We start from the raw sequence: 8629 nt of genomic DNA on the forward strand, positions 1-8629 counted from the left end.
ACAGCACCACCCCACACCGGCTCTGCCACTGGCACCAGGTGCCCTTGACCTGGGCCCCATCCATGAGCGCACCCTGCAGCAGCAAGCCTGGTACAAGTTCCTTTTTTTAGTTAATCAATGTTCTCATTTGAGAGGCAGAGAGAGAAAAACAGATGCAGATCTTTCATCTGCTGGTTCACTCCCCAAATCCTGTGAACATCTCGGGGGCCAAAGCTGGAAACTGGGAACTCCATCCGGGTCTCCCAAGTTGTTGGCGGGGACACAACCACTTGAGCCACCTGCTGTCTCCCAGGGTGCCCGTTAGGAGGAAGCTGGGATAGGAGCAGAGCTGGGACTCGAACCTAAAACTCCAACCCAGCACTCCCCTGTGGGAGGAAGATGTCTTAGCTGCACCAAACACCTGCCCAGGCAAGTCTTTAAAGGGCTTGAGTTTCGCTAAGTTGGTCCACCCGGGGCCCGATCATTCCTGCTGGCCAGATCTCTATGTCCACAAAGCACCTGCTCCTTTTGCCAGTAGCCAATGTGGGGTTGCAGGTTTTCATGCATCTGGTGCCCTTCTGCAGTTAATCCTCTTGCCCTTGCTCACCTCCCCATTTCTCCTCTCAGGCACACCCACTCCTGCTGGTCACCTGAGTTTCATCACCCACTCCTTGAGCATTCGTTACCAGCTGCCCAGGAACTGGCGAATCTCACACTCAGTGGTTTCCATACCTGGTGCTATGGTTGCAATGTGCTTTGTCCCTGCCAAAAATTATAGTGGAATCTCTTCATTTTAAAACAGCAGAAAGACAACTCTCCCAGAGGCCCACAAGGACCAGGACCAGGGCCAAGGCCAAAGCCAGGAGCTGAGAACTCAATCCAGGTCTCCCACAGTGGGGGCAGGAATCCAATGACTTGAGCCATTGCTGCTGCCTGCTAAGATCTGCATTAGCAGGAAGCTGGAATTGGGATCTGGAGCCAGGACTGACACCCAGGCTCTAGGATATGGAAGGAATGCAGGCATCTTAACCACTAGACTCAAAACCCATCCCCTCATGTTGCCATGTAGAGTGGTACAGAGAGGCTCTGTCTCCCAGGGGTGGATCCTGGTGAAAGAATTACTGTAGTTCCCTCTAGAGTGGACCAGCTGTTGAAGAGTGGGTAGTTCCTTCCCTCCTCTCTTGCACGTGTGCCTGTCAGCGGCACATGCCCACTTGCTTTCCCATGTCCTGCCCTGAGCTGTAACCACTGTGAGGCCTGTAGCAGAAGCCAAGAGGATGGCAGTGCCATGCATATGCCATAGCAACCAGAAACAGACTAAGACTCCTGGGTTTCACAGTCCAGGCAAGCGGCTGCAAGACTCATTGCAAGGACTAAAAGTCGTTTTGTCCCTGACAGTTGTCTCTCTTGGAGAGGGCAAGACCTTCAAGGCAACAGAGCCACCAATGCTGCAACATGGGTTCAAGAACTCAGCCGATGGCCACAGGCAAAAGATGAGCCCAAGTCAAGCACACACCATGCCTAACAGCCACTCTTGTGACCACAGCTCCCTTCTTTAAAGAGATCAAGTTCACCACTCGTACCATTCTAAAGGCTACATCTTGGGGGGCTGGCATTGTGGCATGTGGCAGGTTAAGCTGTATCCTGCAACACTGGCATCCCACATCAGAGTGCTAGTTATAGGCCAAAAGGCAGGCGGTAAAAGGGATAAACAGGCAACCAAGAATTTTATACCCAGCAAAACTGTCCTTGAGGGGTGGGCATTTGGCCTAGCAGCTAATTCACTGGTTAGGGTGCCTGAGGAGCTTATCAGAGTACCTGGATTCAAGTCCCAGCTCCACTCCTGATTCTAGCTTCCTTCTAATGTGCACCCTAAAAGGCAACCATGCTGCATTAAGTAGTTGGGTCCATGCCATCCATGTGGGAGACACGTGTTGAGTTACTGGCTCCCAGCTTGAGCCTGGCCCAACCCCAGCCATTGTGGGTATTTGGGGAGAGAACCTACAGATGGGAGGTCTCTGTATGTCTGAAATCACTCTGTCTGCCTTTAAATAAATAACTGTCCTTCAAAATGAAGAAGTTGGGGCCAGTGCTGTGCTGTAGCAGGTGAAGCCGCTGCCTGGAGTGCCAGCATCCCATACGGGCACCGGTTTGAGTACTGGCTGCTCCACTTCTGATCCAGCTCTCTGCTGTGGCCTGGGAAAGCAGTGGAAGATGGCCCAAGTCCTTAGGCCCCTGCACCCACGTGGGAGACCCAGAAGAAGCTCCTGGCTCCTGGCTTCAGATTGGCTCAGTTCCAGCCATTGCAGCCAACTGGGGAGTGAACCAACAGATGGAAGACCTTTCTCTCTCTGCCTCTCTGTAACTCTGCCTTTCAAATAAATAAATAAATCTAAAAAAAAGGGGGGGGGGGGAGGCAGGCAGGCAGGATCAACAAGAGTTCCCAGTGACTGGTTCATACCCCGGATGCCTGCCATGACAGGGGCTGGCCCAGGGGAAGCTGGGACACAGGCTCTCAGTTGGGGCCTCCTACACGGGTGGCAGGACACACTACCTGAGCCATCACTGCTGATTCCAAGGGTCTGTGGTAACAGGAAGCTGGAACTGGGAGCAGAGCTGAGATGTGAAGCAGGCACTCCAATACTGCATCCATTTATCTTGACAATCCCCAAACTTAGTTTTCAATTTCATATTTACATGAACTTTTTGAAGTACCCTCATACTGGGAACCATTGGTACTTTTCGATATTGGCAGTCAGAAGATCAGTAGGAAAGAGAGGACTCGAACACCACCATAGAGGTAGTGGACCTACAGGTAACTGGGAACATTTCACTCCACAGCAGCAGCAGAGTCCTGTCAAATGCAAGTGGAAAATTCTCTAGGACTGATAGTATGTAGCCCATACAACAAGGCTTGACAAGTGGGAAAACAAGGAAACAAAGTGTCTTTGCCAGTCACCATGGAAGGAAACCAGGAGTCAACAGCAGAAGAACCAGAAAATTCATCAATATGTAGAAATTAAACATATTCTTAAACAACCAACGAGTCAAACAAAAAATCACAAAGTAAATTAGTAAATATCTTGAGATAAATGAAAATAAAAAAGCAAAATCAATGGTAACAATGACTCTCACAGCCATAAATGCTTACATTAAAGAAGAAAGTTCTCCATTCAATGAACCTAACTTGATATCTTAACAAGAAAAAAAGAAACCTAAACCAAAAACTAATAGAAGGGGTGGGCAGCGCTGTGGCATAGCTGGTAAAGCCACCGCCTGCAGTGCCAGCATCCCACGTGGGTGACAGTTCAAGACTTGGCAGCTCCACTTCCGACCCAGCTCTGTGCTATAGCCTGGGAAAGCAGTGGAAGATGGCCCAAGTCCTTGGGCCCCTACACCTGCGTGGAAGACCCGGAAGAAGCTCCTGGCTCCTGGCTTTGGATCAGCACAGCTCTGGCCATTGTGGCCAATTGGGGAGTGAACCAGTGGATGGAAGATCTCTCTCTCTCTCTGTCTCTGCCTCTCCTTCTCTCTCTGTGTAACTCTTTCAAAAAAAAAAAAAAATAAGTAAATCTTTAAAAAAAAAAACTAACAGAAGGAAGGAAATAATATTAGAACAGATGAAAATAATAATTGAAAACAGAAAAACAATAGAGAAAAATCAATGAAACTAGGCATTGATTCCTTGAAAAGATCAACCTAGGGGCTGGCACTGTGGCATAGTGGGTTAAACATCTGCCTATGATGCTGCCATCCCATATAGGCACCAGTTTGAGACCCAGCTGCTCCACCTCCAATCCAGCTCCCTGCTAATGCAGCTGGGAAAGCAGTGGAGGATGCCCAAGTCTTTGGGGCCCTACACCCACGTGAGAGCCCCAGAAGAAGCTCCTGGCTTCAGCCTGGCCCAGCCCCAGCCATTGTGGCCATTTGGGGAGTGAACAAGAGGATGGCAATATCTGTCTCTCCATGTTTCTCTTTAACTCTGCCTTTCAAATAAATAGATACATAAAAAGATCAACCTCAATGACAAACCTTTAGTTAGACTGACAAAGAAGATTCAAATAAATAAAACCAGAAAGGAGAAATGACTATCAATCGTAAAGAGGATTACAAAAGGGGGCTAGCAACAATTTTATACCAACGTTCTCAGATAAGCTAGATAAAATGGACAAAGTCCTAGAAACACACACTCTACTAAGTGAATTGTGAGAAACTAGAAATTCTAAATTGAATGTGACTAGGAAAAGATTCAATCAGCAATCAAAAACCTTCCAAAAAGGAAAGCCAGGAGCAGATGGCCTCACTGGTGGATTTTACTAAACATTTAAAGAAGAATTAACACCAAATACTCCCTCATGCTATTGCTGCAAAAGTCCTGAACAAAACAATAGCAAACTCAATTCAACAGCATGTTCCATGGATTGTACGCCCTGACCGAGTGGGATTCACACCTGCAACGTGAGGATAGTTCAACACATGAAAGTCAGCCGACGTAGGACACCACATTAATGTAACAAGGCAACGCAGCCTCTCCTGGTGCAGAAAGAGCATCTGACAAAATTCAAAAACCTTTGCTAAAAGGTAAAAACAAAAAAAAGTTGCCCTAAGCATGTAAGGCAATGCATATGTTAATTATCTTGATTTAACTGTTCCACAATGTGTGCAAATTTCAAAGCAACACACTGTATACAATATACATCATTTCTGTCAACAAAAGATTAAAAAATACTCAAACTAGCAATAGGAAATTACCGCAATGCGATACACACACGTGAAACACCCACAGCTGACACCCCACTCGGTGGAGAGGAACTGGGGCTTCTCCTCTAATATCAGGGATAAGACGAGGCTGTCCACTCTCACCACTTCTATGCAACAGAGTTCTAGAAGTCCTAGTCAGAGCAATTTAGGCAAGTAAACAGAAGTAAAGGGCACCCAAATGGGAAAACAATATCTGAGACTATATAGTCTAGCATGTTTTTTAAAACCTTTAAAATTCCATCAAAACAAAAACAGCCTTTAAGACTGATAAGCAGGGCCTGGTGCTGTGGCACACGGGTGAAAGCCCCAGTTCGCGGCGCCAGCATCCCATGTGGCACTGGTTCGAGTCCTGGCTGCTCCATTTCTGACCCAGCTCCTGAATGGCCTGGGAAAGCAGTAGAAGGTAGCCCAAGTGATTGAGCCCCTGCACCCATGTGGGAGACCTGGAAGAAGCTCCTGGCTCCTGGCTTCAGATCAGCGCAACTCCACCCAGTGAACCAGCAGATGCAATACCTCTCTCTCTCTGTCTCTACCTCTCTGTATAACTCCGCCTTTCAAATAAATAAATCTTTAAAAAAAGAAAAGACTGATAAGCCACAGCCTGTGACTCTGGGATCCCATATGGGCACTGTTTTTTTTGTTTTTGTTTTTGTTTTTTATTTTTTGTTTTTTGACAGGCAGAGTGGATAGTGAGAGAGAGAGACAGAGAGAAAGGTCTTCCTTTGCCGTTGGTTCATCCTCCAATGGCTGCTACAGCCGGCACACCGCGTCCGGCACGCCGCGCTGATCCGATGGCAGGAGCCAGGTACTTCTCCTGGTCTCCCACGGGGTGCAGGGTCCAAGCACTTGGGCCATCCTCCACTGCACTCCCTGGCCACAGCAGAGAGCTGGCCTGGAAGAGGGGCAACCAGGACAGAATCCGGCGCCCCGACCAGGACTAGAACCCGGTGTGCCGGCGCCGCAAGGCAGAGGATTAGCCTAGTGAGCTGCGGCGCTGGCCGGGCACTGTTTTATGTCCCAGCTGCTCCACTTCCAATCCAGCTCCCTGTTAATGCACAGAAAGCAATAGAAAATGGCCCAAGTGCTTGGGCTCCTGCACCCACATGGGAGATCTGGTTCCTGGTTACAGCCTGGCCAAGCCCTCGCTGTTGTCACCAACTGGGGTATGAACCAATGGATGGAAAAATCTAACTGCACTTCAAATCAATGAATTTTATTTTTTTGAAAATCAAGAGATACAAACAGTTGTGCTCCTACATACTGACAATAAATAATCTTAAAAGGAGTCATAAGATTCCACTTACAATAGCCCAAAAAGTAATAAAATACTCAAATTTAATGAAAAATGTGAAAGATTTTTACACTGAAAACTCAAAATGCTGCAGAGAGAAATTAAAGAAGTCATAGACAAATCAAAGATGACACACATATAGAAAGACATCTGGGGTTCACAAAGTGGAAGACTTCATAGCAGTAAGATGACAACATGAACCAACGCGATCCGTAGATTCAATGCTGATCCCAGTGATGTTGTCAGTAGAAACTGCATCCTAAAACTCTCATGAAACCTCAAGCTACCCCAAATAGCTTGAAAAAGAAAAAAAAGTTGGGGCCAGCACTGTGGCTCAGCAGGTTAAGCTGCCACCTGCGATTCCAACATCCCAAATGAGCACTGGTCCGAGTCAGGCCCATTCCATTTCCAGTCCACCTCCCTACTAATGTACCTGGGAACACAGCGGAGGATGGCCCAAGGCCTTGCACCTCTGCCACTCATATGGGAGACCCAGATAGAGCTCCAGCCTCCTGGCTTCCGTCTGGCCCAGCCCCAGCCACAGCATCCATGTGGGGCATGAACCAGCTCATGGAAGACCTCTCTGTAACTCTGCCTTTCAAACAAGTAAATCTTTAAAAAGGAGGAGGAGGAAGTTGGGTCTCAAACTTCCCAATGTTGAAACTCACTGCAAGGCCTCAGTCATTAAGGCAATGTCCTTCTGGTATAAACTGAGTCACACAGACCCATGGAATGCATAGGGAGCTTGAAATGAATCTTCATGCACGTAGAAGACTTCTGAGAAGGATGCCAAGACCGCTCAGTGGGGAAGTGGCACCCCACGTTCAACAAATGGTGCTGGGATACTGGACGTCCACACGCAGAAAAACAAAGCAGAGGCCTGACTTTACACCATATCCAAAAAGTAACTCAAGGGGCCGGTGCTGTGGCGTAGCGGGTAAAGCCACTGCCTGCAGTGTCGGCATCTCACCTGTGTGAGAACCAGCTGCTCCACTTCTGATCCAGCTCTCTGCTGTGGCCTGGGAAAGCAGTAGAAGATGGCCCAAGTCCTTGGACCCCTGCACTCATGCGGGGGACATGGAAGAAGCTTCTGGCTTCAGATCAGCCCAGCTCCGCTTATTGCAGCCATTTGGAGAATGAACCAGCAGATGGAAGATCTCCCTCCCTCCCTCGTTCCCTCCCTCCCTCCCTCCCTCCCTTTCTTTCTCTCTGCCTCTGCCTCTCTGTAACTCCACCTTTCAAATAAATTCATTAATTAAAAAAAAAGTAACTCAAAATGAATCAAAGACCTAAATATAAGAGCTAACACTATTAAACTGTTAAACAGAAGGAAAAGGCTTCATAACATTGATTTGAATATGATCTCTTTGATCTGACACCAAGCACAGGCAACAAAAGATAAACTAGATTTCATCAAAAGTAAAATCTATTCATTGAGGGACAGTAACAGAGTGAAAAGGCGATTTACGGAATGGAAGCACATTTTGAAAATTATCTCTGTTAAGGGATTACTATCTAGACTGTATAAAGAGTTCCCACAACTCCATGATAACAAAATACAACTTAAAAATGGACAAAAGGGACAGGTGCTGTAGCACAGTGGGTTAGGGCAGCCCAATCCCATTGTTAGGTAGAAATCAGCCTGTGTGTGGGAGAGGGGCCTGGGAGGAATGCAGAGCCCACCTGCTAAGTCCTGCGCAGACCCTGAAACTTCCCAGGTGCGCTCAGCCCTTCTCCCCGGGGAACACTCCCCAGGAGAATTCTCTCTCCTCAGCATAACACCACATAAAACCATCACATCCTTCATCCAAGCGCTTCTCCAGGGCGCCAGGTGGGCTACCCAACCTGTTACATTGGGCAGTAAATCCAAAGGAGGAATTTTCCTAATTGACACTCAGCCAAACCCTTTGTCTTGGAGGAGAAGCGGGGTGGGGGTGGGGGGCGGAGAGAAACCGTGGGAATGACCCGACCCATCCCCTGCAAAGACCGTGCGCTCCACACTCAGCTCTCTGCTGAGCCGCCCACCTGGCCTCCCAGGTGTATCTGCTCCATGTAACCTCAGTTGCCCCAGTCTGAGTGACTGGGCGCTCTCTCTCTGTCCTTTCTGTTCCCACGGATACCCTGTCCCCAGTAAACCTTACTACCGTGCTCTCCACCTCATGCCTGAATTCTTTCTTGCACAAAGAAGAACCCCACACACTCATCTCCGTAAAACCACTGTCAGAGCACCATGTTGAGTCCTAGCTGCTCTGCTTCTGATCCAGCTCACTGCTAATGCACCTGGGCACACAGTGGATGATGGCCCAAGTACCTGGGTACCTGCCACCCACATGGGAGACCTGGGTGGAGTTCCTGGTCAGCCTGGCACGGCCATGTGGGGAGTGAACCAGCAGATGGAAGACCTCTTTCTCTCCCTCTCTGACACTCTGCCTTTCAAGTAAATACAACAAATCTTTAAAATATACATGTGTGTATACATATGTATTTAAAATATATATATTTTAAATCTTTTAAACATCTTTTATATATATATGTATGTATATATTGGGGCCGGTGCAGTGGCACAGTGGGTTAACACCCTGGCCTGAAGCACTGGCA

Source organism: Oryctolagus cuniculus, chromosome 2 (genome assembly GCF_051225735.1).
Source record: "Oryctolagus cuniculus isolate XC-2025 breed Fujian yellow rabbit chromosome 2, ASM5122573v1, whole genome shotgun sequence".
NCBI classification, from domain to species: Eukaryota; Metazoa; Chordata; class Mammalia; order Lagomorpha; family Leporidae; genus Oryctolagus; species Oryctolagus cuniculus.